General features: G+C 45.4%; 1 protein-coding gene across 2 annotated transcripts in view; it reads right to left on the bottom strand.

Annotated features, from left to right (window-relative positions):
• ALS2 (alsin Rho guanine nucleotide exchange factor ALS2) overlaps positions 1-18,194 on the bottom strand; it is a 223,144-nt gene that overhangs the window by 95,877 nt on the left and 109,073 nt on the right. The gene's annotated exons all lie outside the window — the stretch shown is intronic.

The following is an 18,194-nucleotide window of genomic DNA, read 5'->3' as shown; positions in this document are numbered from 1 at the left end:
TGCCTCTTGTCTTCCTCAGATAATTTTCTTCAGAAGTGTTCAGCCCTGATAAATTCTGAGCTCCAGAGTTGTATAAAATGGGAATAATCACAATGCAGGCATAACTGAGGCATAGCAGTTCAGTCAGAAATGCAAGAATCCCCCCAGTGCACTAATGCTGGTGAAAATCAGCATGCAGGCAGTGTTAGTCAGCAAAAATGAAAGTACTGGCAACCTGGCAAAGTTTTCTGGAACAGCTCCTCCTTGCTGCGGGGTTGGAAGCTCCATGCTAAGGGGTTGGGCAGCATCACAGAGGTGTGGGTATCCAAAGCTCCCTGTTCCCAAGAGGAGCAAGCATGCCAACAGCTCATTAGCTAAACTACAGCAGGATAGGAAAATAGAGGAGCAGTTCTCCAGGCCAAAAGCAGACTTGTCAAACATGCATCACGTTCCAGCATTCCCACTTATTAGACAGGGACCAGAAACAAAATGATAACCTACACTGTCAAATTCCTAATACCTTTCCTTTCTGACACCAGTGATCACAGAAAAAAAAATCATCCAACTCAGATCAGCTGTCCTGACTCCCAGCAGCCCCACAGGAAGAAAGGAGACAGAGCAGTAGGCACTGCTTCTCTTGGTCGCAAGTGTCTGAAGGCATCCTCTTTCCTTCATAATTGTGTTCTCTTAATCAAGGGTTGCTTATGCTGTTAAGGAGTAGATTTCTCAGCTCCTGACTGTGAGCAGAATGAACTGAACAGGCATGTCCACCTCTTCCTTTCACTGTAGTGATGTAATCTCCTCTCTCCCCACTCTCTAGTTCACCCAAGCCTCACAGATGCCTTCTTCTGCTTGATTACAAGTTACGTCTTCCCTCTCTCCCCTCCATCTGTCCTTGCTCTTCAAGACTTCAACTGCTGACCCCATGCCAGCCCCGTTCAGTGCCTTCCCCTTCCTGCTCCCTAGCTCCCTTTGTGTCCTTTCAGCAATTCTGTCTTTATCATGCTGATCTCCCCTCCTCAGCACAGTGCCAAAAAGCCTTCCCTAGCTCCTCCAGGGGCACCACTCTTTAAAGCAATCCCTTCTCATCACCAGTATCTCTCCTTTATCACACACCTCAGTTCACCTGCCTGGATTGATAGGTGCAGACAAGTTTGCAGACCAACATCCAAATTTGATTTATGAAATGATTGATAATGAGGATTTTTGTGCATGAATGTACATTACAACAGACCTTCACAATTATGAAATTGTGTCAGGTCCCCACTGTCTCCTGGTGGCCCAGGTAACAAAGGCTAACAAAGGCTTACAAAGCCTTTCATGTCCAGTTTGGTGAGGAGGTGTTAGGAGTAGATGTAATTTCTTTCTACTCTGAAGTTTGCTTCAGACGGGGTATTTGCCCTGCACACTCTGAGTCCACAGGCTGTTGGCTGAACCAAAACCCAGTTTACCTGGGAGAACTCACACAGAGGTCCCTGAACTCATGAGGAGCATAGTGCTCCTGCACTGGCCAAGCTGCAATGGGCTCTGAGGAGTGCATCAAGATTAATCTCATTAAGTCCTATTTGATTTAGATCTTGCTGTCTCTGAAACTGTCTCCTTTCTTTTTCAAATTCCAGAAGTAAAAAACTATGTGACTTTGCTAACAACTGCTGGACTACTTTAACATCTGACTGATGCAAGCTAAAGCAAGGACTGAGGGCAGCTGATACAGGAAAGATTCCAATGAGAAAAGCTGGAGGTAACCAATCTCCCCCTAAAAATGAGAGCAGACTGAGAATAGGTGGTAAAAATACAAGCACCTCTCCCCTTTACCCACAGCTCAAAGTGTCCAATTGCCTGTATCCTTGTTTATCCTGGCTTTATACCTTCTCCTTGTGCATCTCCAATGTCCCTGCTTCCAAGAATGTTGCTCCAAAGTGACCTACTTTTCATGTACTCATTTTTTGAAGTATTTACATGAGAAATCAGAGGATTGAGGCTACACAAATGAATATTTCTGACCATTCACCTCCACCATGTTTTAATTTTCTTGCCTTAATCACCTTGTGCATATCTCCTGTTGGTTGTCTGGCACACACCCTGGCACATCACAGAGGGGGGAATGCTCCTTCACTTAGAGCTTACCTGAGAGACCTGAAAGGACTTTTTTATGTCAGAGGACATGAGATCTGCACTTCTATCTAGTCCATTCGCCCATAAAAACAAGGTTATGTTGTGTCTCATACCCAAAAGCCCACCTGGGTGGCCTGTGGCAGAAGGCACAGCAATGACAGAGGTGACAGACCTCCCTTGACAGCTGCTTGTTTGCTGACTCTGATAGTGTCTGTCTGCTCTCCCCTGTGCACAGACCCTCAAGCACGAAGCTTCCCACCAAGCCAATGTCCAGCGCTATCTTCATTTTCCAGTCTGCATTTTCCTATTACTCATTCTTTCTTTCTCTCAATCAGGTCATTGTCTGGTTACTTTCTAAACTTATTATTTCCACTGTTTAACAGAGATTATATCCTGTTATGGATTTGTTCATTAAAATTCCCTGCATTTGCAGGAGGGCCAATCAGCTTCTCAAGGCATTGCCTCACTGATGATCTGGCAAGCACCATCAAGCACAAGGAGGAAACTGAATAGAGCCTCTGGATTCTTTTCACAAAATCAAGGGCTGGCTTTTCTCCAGAGCAAAGCAATGTCTCCACATGTCCCCTCTGCCACTTGGACCCACCATTGGGCTCTGCAAAGAGAAGCTCTGAGTGAAGCAGCCCTGCTAGCAGAGGGCTAGTAATGGCACAGTCCCTTAAAGCAGTCCCAGCTTCAGGATCTAAACCATGGACAGTATTAATTACCCAGCAAGCAGCTTGTTAGAAACTGTATTGGCACACAGATAAGGGGAACTGTAATCGAATCAGCCAATTAACCAGCCGATGGTGCTGAACTAAATGTGACCCCATCGTTAATTGTGGTTGTTTCTCAGCAGTTTTCTCATCACATCGGGTGCTCAGGAGAGGGGAGAGAAAGAAGGCTTATCCAGGTGCTTAATTTATTTCTGCTCACAAACAGGAATCATGGGATATAAACTTCATGACAATTACATGGCAGAACTTTAAATCTTATTACACCTATTCTTCCTGAAAGAGAGGGGAGATGAAAGTCCTGGAAAAGCAGAAAAGAAGGACTCTTCAAACTTTGCAGCAGAGTAAACAGCTGTCCAATGTAATGAAGCCCTCTTGAAGTAGTTTACCTGAAGGTAAATATTCTGTGTGAGTAGTGTGTGAGAGGAATTCCTCTCGCTCTATCTGCTGCATGGCCTGTGGCCCATCTGCACTGTGCGGAACAGAGCCGGTACTCTCAAAGACAGCTGACATAAAAAGCTCAGGATGGCCTCGAGCTACAGCTGTGGATCTGGCTCCAGACTTCCCCTCAGTTCAGAGGTGTTTGAATCTCAGCCCCTTGTGGAGCTTTTGAGCCAGATGGAAGATCCAGGAATGAGTTTCCTTAAAGTTCAAGAGGGTTCAAGAGGTTTTGCTTTAAATCCATCTCTGGGGATGACCTCAAGCAGTCAGTGATGCAGAACAAAGGTCTACCTTCTTGTGGCTGTTTCCCTAAAGGAAATGGTTGGACAATTCTTTGTTAGGAACTAATCTCATATGCTCCTGAACAGCAAACCCTTCCCTGGAGTAGGCCTGTAATGAAAGAGCGTCAGTCACAAGAACAAGTACATTAATTGCTAAGTGTGCCTTTGCTTCCTGGAGGACGTGGAGTCTGCACCAATCTAGACCCATAACACAGCCTCTGCCATATCTGCCTTGTTAAAGTCCATCTTCTTCTGCATTCTGTCTGGCAGTAGCCAATGTGGAGGCTTAGAGAAAACACGAGAGAGGAGCAGGATGGAGATCCTCTCAATTTCTTGCAACCTAGAGCAAAGTAACTCCTTGAGCTGGAGGTCGTGTCTGCATCTGAGTTTAGTATTCCTGTTTAAACTACTTTCATAACTTTTCCAAAACCTTTGAACTCACTTATAATCATGTCACTGACTTGTGTCCTGTGATAACGAGTTCCAGGTTTGGCCATGCACTGATGAAAAAGCAGTTCTTTTTGTTTTCCTTTAAAACCTTTTCCTTGCTTCTTGTCCCCAGCTCCCATGCTGTGATAAATAACCAATGATCACATCCTCGCTCACATCTCTGTGCACACCATGACCTGACCTATCTCTAGCACAACCCCCTCAGCTGTCACTTTTTCTAGCTCAAGAGCCTGGTCACTGTCCCTTCATAAGGGAGACATTTTATACCTGTTGCCTCAAAGTTTGTCCCTCCTGACCTACAGCTCTTCAAAATTTCACCCTGTGGCTGCTCCCAGCTCTGTCCCTGCCTCCCACTCCCAGCCAGAGCCCCCTGTCATCCCTGAGGACTCATGCCAGAATGGCCACACTTTTTCTCGTTCCACTACGTCCTCTCTGGAGGACTGACTGCAGGCAGCATTCAAGACACATATGCACCATGGATTTATACAGCAGTATAATGATGTTTTCTGTTTTGCTGCCAGTTCCTTTCCCAACCATTCCCTCCCCCCACCTCCAGTTTGACTGATGCTGCACAGTTTTCCTCCCCAGGATGGCTCCAGAACTCCCTTCTGGGTGGTAATAGCTAATGTTCGAACACATCCACTTATCATTGTTTTTCCCCACATTACTGCTATGTATATCCACATGGAATTCCATCTGCCACCCTATCACCCACTCACTCTGTATCCTGCAGCTCTTTGTTCATTACAGCTTATTACAGCAATCTCCTGGAAAAACAAGCTCATTACAGTCGAGAAACTCACGCCTTATTCCACTGACTGAGGGGCTGCCTGTGTTGGAGGTGGTGCTGACTGCTTGAATTTCTTCCCAGCTATTAACAGAGGGCCCAGTGTGCACTCCCATCCCCTACCCAGAGAGGCAGGACTGATTGAGGCTCCTTCATCAGCCAAAAGGGCAAAGGATCATATGCACAACACACCATTATTTCCCTACTGCTGGCAACTTTCTCCCAGCAGACTGCTAATGGCAGTTACTTACCCACATTTCCCTCCAATGCTACCCTTTCCCAGTACCACTGCTTCTCAACAGAGGGAGAGAGATCAGCTGAAGCAAGACCCTTCCCAGCACAGCCCAAACTTGCACATTAAGGATCCATGTGGAGCAAGAAGAAGGGAAGTGCACTGGGCAAGGCTATCAATATTTGTCATAACAGAGAGGTAAAAAACAGCAGGAAACCCCAAACCCTTACTGCAGCAGCTACTTGGACCCATTACCATGGAAGATATCAGGGCTAAGGTACCAGCTGGGTACGCCATGCAAAAGCACTTCCCTTTTTCCCAGAGCAGATTTGTTGATGGGGTACTCTGGGGAGGAATGACGTAATATTAGAGTCAATTACGTTTTACAATTTTATCACGTTATTCCTGGTTATAGTCTGTTATATCCACTTAAACTATTCCCTTCCCTTGTGGAACTCATACCTGGCAAGCACATGGACATAGGTAATCTCATTTTTTCAGGCTTCTTGTTATCTTCATTGCCTTTTGTTTTTCATTTTCCTCACCAATCAGCCTCTCCAGTCCTACACTAATTCATCTCGGTGCCTCTCCCTGTATCCTTATGGATTTATCTATACCTTTCTACTGTGATACAGCCCAGAACTGAAAGCAGTATATTTTGTTTGGGATCTCATCAGGCATTGAGAGGAAACAGTGCCTCCCCCAGCCGTGATTTGATGCCTTTCCCTCCATAGATAAGAATCTCATTAGTCACTTTTTTTCCCCTACCATAACACATTGTAGTCACACATGATCCAATTTGCTGCCTACTATCACACTCCCATCTCTTTTAGCATAACAGCTTCTCAAGGCCCTCTTCCACTAAATCACTATGGGTCAGCTGACCTAAAGGAAGTATGATGATTTGCACCAGTTAAGGATTTAGCCTTTTGTTTGGTATAAGTCTTCTTGAGGATAACCACCTTCTTTGTTCCAGGTCAAATCTCACATTACTGCTTACTCCTATTGCTAATCGTTGCAATTTTGGGGGAATTTTTCTCCAAGAGAACAGTTGTTCTCCACTCTGGTATCACTTATGCATTTTCACCCACAGAGCCCATGAAATGACTGAATACCAGGCACCTTTAGGTACTTTCTCCTGTAGAATATTGCATTTCCTTTCCATCTGTGTATGCACGGTCTCTATTTGGTATACTGCCATTCGATGGTACAGGTATGAGAATTGCTTTCCTGAATGACTGGAAATGTGTAGTTCAAACAAAACTGTGCCTGATTTTCCACTTCTCTGCTTCTGGTTTCAGTGGTGGCCATGCCAGCATGCAGGCAGATCCCAGGAGTGTCACAGCAAGGTCTGTGAGAGCCGCTTCACAGCCCGGGGCCGCCTGCGTCACAAGCTTTCTGGGTTTCAGATTTCATCCAGCCCATACAACAGGGCTGGCTCCTACAAAGCCCTCCCAAAACTAGCTCCTGCAGTGCACATGCCTTTTTGCCAGATGCCCAAAATATTGCACAAGAGTTGTCAGGGTTTACACGAAGATAACAAGATGATCTAAGCCTACATGTCCTAACCAGGAGTGGGAGGCTTCAGGGAAGTGGGAGACTTGTCTCACTGCGCTGTTGATTGCCTCTTTGTTGCCATTAATCCCACAAAGGATGGATGTTGTGAGGGTCTTTTGCTTGCTCTTTGGAGGACTGGCATGCAGGCAAAAGTTTGGTAGAATTTCCTAGCTACACAATACAATAACAAGATGGAAAGCTGGGGGGAAGACAGAGAGGGCAAATATCTAGGCACCTTCTTACCATACTGGCCCTGAGAAGCAAAAAGAGAATGCTTCCCAGCCCATACAGTAGCCAAAGATGTGCTTTCCCCTCTGCATCAAAGAAACACCCCATTCTGCTCTCATGAGCTCCATCAGGAATTGATCACATTCATTCTTGGCCTGCCAAAGTCCCCATGAGCTCCTGTAAAGTAAGCATCATCTTAGCTGTACTTGCTATACAGGTAATTTCCAGAGCAAGTCTTACCAGGGAATTCCAGAGATTCCTGCTTATAGCAACATTAAAATCCCCTTAATAACAATTAGCACAGATAAGACAGGTAGTGTGGGACAATAGATTTCCTCCATAGATTTCCTTTATCCTGTTCAAAAGGTCAGGTAGACTCTCACACCTCAGCCTACCTCTTCAGTCTGTTCTCAACATCCATACAAAGGCAGCACACAGTGTTGCTGCTGTTTGCAGCAGCTGGGGGAAAGCCCCTGCAGTCTGTGCCATGAAGCTGAAGCTGTTTCAGGATCCAGACACCCACTTGGACCGTGGCTCTGCAGAAAGGCAGGCCCAGCTGGAGGGAGCCCGGTACCAGCTCAGTGTGAAGCACTATATATCTGAAACATCCGAGCTGTCACTTGCCAGCTCAAATTTACTCAAAAAATTGATAAAGAGGGAAATTTGCCCTTGCAGAGTTGCTGCTGGATCAGGTATTACATTATTTTCCAAGCCTCCTCTTTCTCTGCAGCTAACAGAGGCCATGCCAGGAGCTGTGCAATTCAACTACCTAGGCAGAAAATCATTTGGGATCCCTCCTGATGCAGACGAAAGTCGTGCAGCCTCGGCAGGCGCTAAAGAAGGTACAGCCATGCTCTTAAACTAAGCACCTGCATGCTGTGCAGCTGCACTGGGCGGCTTCTTCCCCGTGCTCCCTGATGTCCCCAGTGTGTGTGATTGCTTGGTAGCAATGAGGGGCTCCATCCCCTCCACGATCTGGCTCCTGCCCCCAGGGGTTTTGGAGAACATACTTTAAAAACCCTCCTGGGAGTTCACTCAAGCTCTCTGTTTACACAGCAGATTGGTGGCTCCTCGTTTGAAGTCAGGATTTAAGCTGTTCTTTCTAATTACAGAGAGACTCTGAAACCTGAGAGATCACTGCTGGTGAAGACTAAGCACAGAGGAAAAAAAAAAAACAGTTGCATAGGCAGAACAATACTACATCCAAACCCTAGAGTTTGCTATAAACAGAAGGCCCCTGCAGCAAAATAGGACATATGCTGTTATTCATCCCCTATAGTCTCTTTTCATCACACTGTTTTCTGCTCATCACCTCTGTTCCTTGCAAGTATCACCAGCACTCAAGGACATTTGTTCCACTTTGTCTTCTACAGAGGGAGGGATAGTAAAAAATATCTGAATCCCAGTGAACTTCCCTAGGCAGAGGAATGGAAGCCAGGGTATTTCCATCCTCTCCAAACTGACAGCTGCCATGGGATATAACTACATTAACAGATGATGCACTGAAATTCATTTGAACTAATCAGCCACTAATATTTCCATTAGGAGAATAAAAGGGAATTTATTACCACCCCATTGCAGAAAGGCAGCTACAGTTTTTAAATGATTCTTTAGTAACTCTTGTGTTTCTAAGAACCAGAAAGTGCTGCCCCAGCTCCTGTGCAGGTGTTCCTTCACTCATTCTTGCAAGGAGGACAGGATGGAAGAGGAGATTTGGGGCAAGGTGGGACAGCAATGTTTACTCCCTCCCAGAGTCCCTTGTCTCCGAACTGTGTAAGGTTTCCCATGAGCAGGGCAGGTTCTTACCACCCTTCACACAACAGCATCCTGAGCCTGCCTGGAGCTCCCAGACACTGCTATCAGCTGTGTAAGATGGGACACCACCTCAATTCCTTTGCTGTCTCTAGCAAGCCTGATGTTTTAGCAGTTGACAGAGGAGGCAGGAGATAGAAGCAAGGTGAGGAAAGACTTCAGGAACTTTCTCAGCACATCACAAATAATCCTCCAGCAGCACAAACCCACAGCTGATTGGTTCCCAGTTAATCTTGGGTGTGTGAACCATGCAGGGAATACATTAAATAGAAGGTGGAAAGTAACAAGTTTGAAACAAACTGAAACACATGGGTCTAAATCACATCCTGGAAGCAAGTCCAGTCCTTTCCTCACCTGAGTCACTTTAGCAAAAGAGAACTGCTCTCTGTTGCCCGAGGGCAGTGCCTGTCCCCTTGGCTCGCTCTGCACTGAAAGGTCAGCACTTCAGTAATCAGATTAGAAGCCTCAAACAACAGCTGTGTTTGTTCTCTGACTTAAAGTCAAAATAATTATAAATTATTGTTTTCCTGCAAATTAAAAGACTGTTTGCTCTCCTGATTTCCAATTTGTTCCCTGAATAAATACATCACAGCATTAACTGCTTGGATCACACTGACCTGTGCAGACTGCATAACATTTTTAACCTCTTATCTGAAATGACTCAAGGGAAGAGGGGCCATAAATCCCATTGAAAGTGAATTCCTTCCAGTGTTATCTCAGTATTCAAATGGATATAGGCTGCATAATTGGACCTGATTAATTAAAAACTGCAGGGCACCAGTGGGAGAGACTAATGTAGGTCCTCACTGATCACTCTCCCCCTAGATTTCACATTATTTTAAAAGACACAACCCCCACTGCCCTTGCTTCATTTGCTCCAGACCAAGTGACACCAGAGTGAATACCTGTGTCCTGTGTTGTGTCTTACGTGTTCCTTTTGCCCTGCAGAACAAACACAGCAGTCTCCACACTACCATGCCAGCACAACATCCTACCTTGGGCTCCTCTACCCAGTCTAAAGGACTCCTTGCACATATAGCAATACGTTTCCTTCTTAAATACTTCTCCTTCTTGGAGCTTCTAGGTAAAAATTGTTACATTAGCAACAAAAAAATCATTACAGAAACTTATGTTCAGTGCCCTGTGACACAGAAGAATGTAATCCCTGTTTGAAGGTAAGTTGTGGCTGACCTAGGAATCCAATCCAGACCCCATGGTGGGCGCAGCTGCAATACCATCTTCCTGACCACTGATACAGCTTGAGACACATGACTGCTGCAGAGAAAACACCACATAAGTGTAATGGTATTTATGTGGCTGAACCAAGGTGTGATGGTGAGAATTTGATGCAAATTTTCTGCCCAACGTTCCCAGTTTTAATGCAATTGGGTACCAAAAACCTCAGTAGAACAAGACAGTGCCAGAGACAGCCTCTGTAGGCAAGGTAAGCATGATCTGATGAGAAGCAAATTAAAATTCCCTCACTTCTTGCACTCAGGGTCTTATTTACTTCCATACTCACTCTCCCCTCTCTCCCTTCCACCTACTGGACCAAATCTCAGCCAATATCTCTCATGGGTGTTTGGCGAGTTGGCAACAACTTCAGCAGCTGAGCCCTTCAGGATTTGATATTAGGAGCAGAAATTACCACTGTGAAATCTGAGACAGTTTTCATGCACAGGAACGGAAGAGCACAGGCAAAGAGAAGCTTTACCAAATCTGCAGTGTAAGTCATTCTTCTCCTGTTTCTAAGTTAAGATCACCAGCTTTCCAGCTTGAATATTAAGCATAGAGCAGCAGAGCAGCAGTGAGACAGCTGCAGTGATGAATTTTTATTCCCTTGTTAATGGGGGGGATACAGACTCTGAAAGCAAAATAGTGAAAGAAGGGAGGCAGGGGAGGGAGAGGGGAGAAAAAGCTGGTGGATGTTTCTGGTGCTCGTGCTGAAGTTAGCAGTATGATTTTTTTTTTTTCCAAAGGAGAAGAAAGCAAAATTACAGCCACTCTAGCACATAAACACCTCCTCACCAGCACCCTCTCCCTGGCACTGAGTTTGCCACATGGACAGAGACCCAGGGACTGTGCCTGAGGTGGGGAGCCCTGCTGCAGGGAGCAACAGCACTGACAGTGCTGATCCTGGGCAACTTCTCCATGGGCTCCTGTGTCACACACCATAGGGCAGGAACTTCTGGGGTAAAATCCTTCTTTCCTTGCTAGGGGCTCCTCTGCTCTGCCTTATATGTATGTGTGTGTGTGTATATATACAGTCTTTGCTCTTCAATTTCCAGAGAGTTTTACTCTAAAATGCCAGGCAGAAGCAAGAGCTGGTTATTCTGTTGCACTTGAGCAGACAACAGCACTGAAAATGAGCCTCAGCTCTTTGGGTTTTCACGAGGTTTTTAACTTTTTAACTGGCACAGAAAAGGATTCCCCCCTATTAAAGTTAAAGCAAGGCCGGTATCAACACTTTGTTACAGTAGCACCTCTGTCCCATACCCGGCTAGCCTGACTTTAGCTCACTGGTTGCTCCTGATGGCAAGAACTGTGTTTTCTTCATCTGTATGTATTTCTGGTGTTTGACAGAATAAATCTTCTGCAGTGATACTACGGTGAAATCCCCGAGGCTAATGATCTTCATGTTCCTGGGGACTAACGATTTAAATCTATAGTTCAGTAACGCCCTCTGCAACTCTTGCTTGTTTAAAAGGACCTAAAACAATTTTCTGCTGCTTTCTGCTGTCACACAGAGTGATCAGACACATGACAAGAGGCCATCAAAATAGAGAATTTAGGAGGTACTCATATAATATGTGTGGACTAAGAAATTCCTGCCCTTCTTGCTGTTTCTTCCCAAGCCATGTTGCAGCTCCCTGCCTTCTCAGTTATGCCAGAATAGAAGAGTTCATAGGCTATGATGCAAATTGAGCATAGAACCATCCGGGGAAAAAAATAACCTTTTTTTAAATCCCCTTCAGTTATTTTTCCACAATGAAATGTGTACTAGAAGATGAAAGTGGCTTTCTCCTTTGGGATAATACAGTGTCCCTACACTACTGTTAGCTTGCCACATTACCAAACTAGAAAAAAGTTCCACAGATTTATTTGAAACTGTTTCTTATGCCTAAAGAGTAAGAGGGACAGGTAGGCCATCAGAAAATGCCAGGTACACAGTAGCTGCATGGGCAGGGCAGAGCTGCTCTTCCCTAAACAGCCTCAGAGTGTGAGGAAGAGCATGGACTTGAGATGGGGTGAATAAACCCCAATTCCACAGAGTATGAAGTGGGGCAGGGGTGGCTCTATATAAACACTAAAACAAGGTCTCCAGCAGTTAGGGAAAGGTAAAGCCATGAAAGGTAAAGCCATGTAAGAGCTGAAGGACAGAACTGTTGGTCAGATGAGGACCAAACAGAAGCAGAGGAAGAGGGCTCCACACTCCCTTGAGGAAGCCTAAGGCAAGAGGGTTTGTTGAGGACAGGGCTGGTTTGTAGAACCATGTAGAACAGCATTAGAACAAGTTCTCTGCCTTTCTAGCAGTGTTCAGAACACAAAAAGCTGACACAATAAAATGTATTCATCGTGTCTGCACTGTCAAAGTTCATGGTCTGCACAGAGTGGCCAATCTGGAGACTGTTTGACCATCCCTAAAATCCTACAGCATGTCCTAGGAAAGAAAGTTCTTGAGCAGAAAAGCCTGAGGCCACTGATAGGAAAATGAATAGGAGTGCTGTTTCCTGAAGGTGATAACAAAAATTCAAGAGTTTTACAAGCACTGAATTTTGCCACAGTAAAAGCCAGGAAGCCTTGTAAAATGAAAATGAGTCACGTAGCTGTGCGCTGTGCGACACTCGCTGAAGTAAGGACTCCAGTTATTTGTGTGGGGGAAGGGAAGCCACAGTTACTCTATTCTCCTGCTGTGTTTGCTTTAAAAGTCCAGGGCATGTGATGAGTTGATCCTTTCCTATTTAATGACTCTGAATTTCCCTCTCCTCTAACACTGTAACCAGACTCCTTGCAGGGGCAGTCCTTTTGCAGCTCAGGTATTTGTCAATCTGTTCTTCCAAGGCACACAGTGACGAGCCCCTGATCTGTTGGAGGAATATAGAGCTGTATAATGTTTTTGCAATGGTTACAGGGACAACAGGGCCCTGCCACCCGGCCTTCTGACTCGTCAGCTTCAATTCACCAAAGACAGAGCTTTGGGAGGGCTTTTCAGCATAGTGTGAGAAACATGTGCTCTTAAATTACCAAACAGGAAAACATTAGGAGCTTTGTAATGAGTTCCCACACAACAGCAGAAAAACACCCTGATCATATTCTTGTGAATCATCTGCAGACTTCTGCAATCCCTGTGCTGTGACTCTGTGCAGGTACAATCAATCCATGCAGGAAGCAAGCAGTGCCCAAGTATGAAGCTGTGCCACAACAAAGCCCCTGACCCCAGAATTGACCCTCCAGGGCCCCCATGACAAGGACCAGGCAGAGAGGTGCTGGGGTGCAGGGAGGATAAAGGGACAGCACAGAGACTGGGCAAGGCTGGAGCTCCACAGAGAGCAGAGAGGCTTTCAGAGCACACAGGAGAGAAAGGCTAAGGAAGGCAAGGCAAACCATGAATTAAGGTAATACACCTTGAAGACTCTCTCTGGAAGAAGTTATCGATAAAGCTACTGGGGATAAATGAGATTTGAGTGTCATTTGTAACACCAAGGTAAGGCTAACCCAGCATCCTGGTTAGCAGCTGGGGCACGTGGAGAATGATGGGGCAGCTCATGCAGAAACAACTGCGTTCTAACTCTTCTCTTTATAGGAGTGAGTTTTTCTGCCTCTCTGAAACTGTAGATAAATTCTCATCAGCAACAACAATATCAGGAATTAACACTGCAACATATTCAAGTTCCTGGATCTTACTGTGCTAAACATGACTCTGCCTCTTCAGCACGTTGGTGGCTCATCATACTTGGCATAAACAATTGGCATTGGTGGGATGTCACAGTAGGGCATCTTGTTACTGTTCATCAAATATCAGCAGCTTCCACTGTGTGCCACAGAAACAGGGAGAAAAGTGTCTCATCTCATCCAGTTCTCATGTGTGATTGTATCAGCATTTTTCTGAGATGCAGTTGGTTGGGTGCTAGTAAAAAGCTGTCACTCCACCTTTGAACAGATGATAGTAACATTTCACCTACCCCCAAAGAAAGAGACACTTGCTAGAGATTAAATCATAAACCCTGTCACCCTCTGCCAGTTTTAAAGCCATGAAGTACTAAAGCCTGCATCTCTCTGGCAGTAAACAGCATGGCAATTAGCGCAGAAAATCCTCACTGAAATAGTTCTTGTAAATGAAATGCCTGGGACCTTCCCTCAGTCTAAAAAAACATGACAGCGATAGACAAGAAGGACCAAAGACTTTCCAATTACTCTTTCCCAACCTCTTCACACAGCCCTTTTCCTACAGACATGGGAGCTGGAAGAAGAGCACTGAGTGCCTGCCACAGAAACCCTTTTCAGTGCTCTGTGCCCCAAGCAGAAGAGAACAAGCCTCTTGTGAGCTACCAAGAGACCAAGACTGCTTTGATTTTGCTGAGGCAAATGTACTACCTCAACAGTTCTCACACGTGCTTGCAAGGGCTGCACCGATTTTCCATGAATCAGATAAATCAACACCAACAACAGGCTTAGCCCATTGCTTCCCACTGCCCCTGGCTCTGACAGCCCAGCACAGGCACAGCTCACTTTGTTTCCCCTCACAGTGCACGAGTTCCTCAATGGTATCTAGTTCCTGTTTCCTCTGGTTTTATTGCTTTCATTCTTTAATTTTTTGGTTTTTTTCTTTTCTCTTTTTTTTTAATTTTTTTTTTTTTAAGTCAGCCTGAACCTGTGCTGGACTTCATGCTTAACATCACTGGGTGTTTCTCCACGCTACCTTGACATGACCTATGTCATTTTGGTGGATGATTTCTTCTACTCTTATTATTTCCAAATCTCAGTACATTTGTCAGCTGCTGAACATACTCCACATGCTTAATGGCTTCAGAGGAGTTTCTAAATATGGATTTAGAAGCTACCCAGAAAAAATGAGTACCTATTTTACAAACCAGTCTGAGTGTTTGACTCTAAGTGGGTAGACTTTCTTCACATTAAAAATATGCAAAGAAATAAAAAGAATTAGCAGTAGTGACTGAGCTTATGAAGTAAATTCCAGAAGCTGGAAACAGATTGACTGTGCTGAAGCAGAGTATGTTCCCTTTGAGGGCATTATATCTGATTTATAACATTTACCTTTGACACTGCAACAAATTTCATCCAAAATGTCTCATACCTGAGAAACCCAAGTCTAGCTGGGCAGAAAGAGCAGAAAAGTCTTCCTACAGTGTAATGCAAATGAAGCAATTGAGAACTTTGAAAACTAGAAAATACAGGTATGAAGGACTGGGGTCCTGCCAATGCTCCTGTCACATGGCATCTTAAATACTTTGCCTTCAGATACAGTACCTGTGGTTCAGCCCAGGGGTACTGAAGGAGCTGAGAAAATAATTATCAAGGCAAGGCTGGCTCCCAAACGTCCCTCTGAGCAAATTTCAAGAAGGAAAGAATCAGTTAGATGGGTGGTGGGTGCTGTAGAGATCTGCTGCAGACAGCAAGAGAGAAGGTTATACAGACATAGTCTCAGTGGTAAAATGCTCATCAGTTAGAATGGGTTTTCCCCTCTTCTCATCTGCTACTCCCCACTTTTATTCCTGCTCCTGTTGCCCAGCTCATCCTTTCACAACCACCCATAACTAACCCTTCGGCTACCTGCCAGCAGGCTATTCTCATTCACAAGGAGCTAAAGAGAAGGCACAAAGCCAGCCAGTCAGAGGCATATTAACCAAGCCTCACAGGCACCAAGTCCCTTTCTGCCCCCCCCTGAGTCCATTCAGGGCATGGATTCTTGCTATGCAGAGAAAGACCTTGGATATTTCAAAGCAGAAAAGGCATCTGTGCTCTCTTTTGTCTGGGGATTTAAACACTAGTTACATGTTTGTCCCAGAAAATTTAGCCAACAAGAGCTTTAGTGAACAAAGAAACACAAGCCAACCTGGACTGGAATGAGGCTGGAAGGAAAGCAGATCGGGTTTCCAAGGTGGTTATGTAGGAAGCCATCATTAGATGCTGCAAAGGGCTCTCAGAGTTTCATGTTGGAGCTAAACTCAATATAATCAATGCCAGCTGTTCCATAAGTTTCAGTAAGATGCGTGTCAGGCCCTTTGAAAGTAAACCATAAATTGGCACCAGTTCCCCCTTCCTGAAAGCAACTGATGTTCTTGTTCCCTTCTAACAACACAGGTTCTCACTTTCTGATGGATGTTGGGCCGGTAGCAGTGTTCCGATGGCAACTGGTCTGTAGAAAAACCTAATGAGAGATAAAATAGGAAAACCTTGCTTTCCACACTGATTACTCACTAGTGAGTTGTTGAAACTCAGGATTTCCAGCAGCTTACCTGGTGCTCAGCTTTCAGGAAGATATAGTGGGTGCAATTCCCTCTGTCACGCTACGGCACTTATTGAGGGTACTAAAGATGAGATGGGTGGTATCAGAGAACTATCCAACCCAAAACAGTTGGTTTGGAGCATCCTTTCCAGCACACTTAAACTATCCTGCCTTTGTTATACATGTCATGGAGTGGTCCTGGTGCTTGGTAAGTAAGAAAGGCTGTCTGAATGGTGCAGAGCTTCCAAGCCCTACACTGTTTAATTTCTCAGCCAAGAGAAACATCTGGTACCTGAGTCTGGGTTCAAACTGGTGTGTATGCAATGTGACTGTATGGGGCTGAGAGGCTGGATGTTATGGATGCACTGAGTCATCCAGGTCACAGAGAGGTAAGAGCAATGCTCTTTGCTTGAGCTGCAGAAGCACAGGGACGGATGCTCAACCACACTCCAGTTCTTCTGTGGCACACAGAGATGGAAATGCAGCCAGAACTCCACTCCTAGAAGGGAAATCTTTAAGATGATGCACAGCAGCAGTAGCTCTGATACAGTGTTTGACACTGGCAAGAAGTGCTGTCTGGCTGAGGATATGTGGGGTAGAAGAAACCACCTGAATTATCTCTGCAAAATCCAACCATTCCTGGTTTCACAGAACAGGTTTTTGGAGCTAGCTGTGATAAGGAGTGGTTTATAGAGTCATCCTGAGACTGTTAAATGACACTAGGGTTCAGCAGAATGGTACAAACAGAAGCCCTGCCTGTGAAATCTCTCAGTTTCCAACAAGGAAAATGATGAGGTCCTTCCCTGGGGCATTCTCATTGCGATTGTCACAACAACTTTTGTGACTACCTGTTCACAGAGACTCAGGGATTTAAGCACCAGCTCTATTACAGATGTCTTAATTCCTATGAGTTTGGAAAATCTCAACCACCATTGCAGTGTTCATACAGCACTAAAAAGCATGTATTATACAGACAACTTAGTTACATATACAAATGATATTTAATGTTTCAGCCAGGAGGATTGGGCAGTTTGGTTTAGAAAGGCCTCTGAAGAAGACCCTCACACCTCTTTACGTCCATTCTGCCCAGTTACAAAGGACTTTGAATTTCATATGGGAGCTCTTTCCTCTCACAAGGCTGTCTCACAGTTCCCAATGACTGTTCACCTGGTGCTCACTGATTTGGGCAGGATAGGGCATGAAATACATCAGCCTTCAAGCCAAGGCATTCAGTAAGGTCAGAGTAGTTAATAGGGATTTAATAATACAATTTAAAGCTAGTTTGCTTCTCAAAGCAGTTTTGCCACTGTTAGTAGCTTAGGCACCACTAACTCTTGTTTGTTAATCTCTTAACATGGGCAGGCCTTAAAATCCTTTGCCTACAACCTTTGTGCTGGTCCTGGGCTCCTTGCTTCCTCAGGACACATGTCTGCTGCTGAGCCTCATGCCAGGGAAGGAGAACTAAGAAGAGCAGACTTAGCAGAGTGCCAAGTGTCACAGCCAGAGAAGAAGCTGGTCACTGATAGGCATGAAGCAACTCAAATGTGAGCTGGCAGGGCCAAGCTGCTGTGCCAGCTGCTGAGCAAACCCTCTTCCCTTTCCTTCCCTTTGCTGGGCTGCCTCCCACACACTACGCTGACAAGGGCTGCATTGCCGCATCCGACACTTCATTCTGAGCTTTGAAAGTCCAGTCTAATTGAGTGACAAAGTCATTCTGCCCTGCAGCTCAGCAAAGGGTTTTTATTCCAAAGATCCTTTCATCTTCTGACCTTCTCCTCTCTGCCCTTCCTGAAACCTGGCTAGCCCGAAGCCCAAAAGGGCACATGAAGGGGCAACTGAACCTTTCCAAAGGCACACCCACGTGCTCTCCCAGCCTGAGCTCTGCCAGTGCAGTTGGTACTTGGGGGAAGCATCTGGCTGGGAATCAGGAGAGGGAAACACCAGCATACCCAGGCTCCCTGGGAAGAGTCCACCCACTCTACAAATACAATGCCATGCAAGAGCCATCGCTATCCTGCTCACAGTACTCTCCATCAAAGGACAAACCCTTCTCATGTTCCAGGAGCAGTCTCTGGGTTACAACCTCTTTGACTGATGCTGTTCCCCAAAGGCT

This window comes from Pipra filicauda, unplaced genomic scaffold (assembly GCF_003945595.2).
Source record: "Pipra filicauda isolate LSUMZ 115617 unplaced genomic scaffold, ASM394559v2 scaffold74_size2892960_pilon, whole genome shotgun sequence".
Taxonomy (NCBI): domain Eukaryota; kingdom Metazoa; phylum Chordata; class Aves; order Passeriformes; family Pipridae; genus Pipra; species Pipra filicauda.
This window is presented reverse-complemented; position numbering and strand designations above follow the sequence as displayed.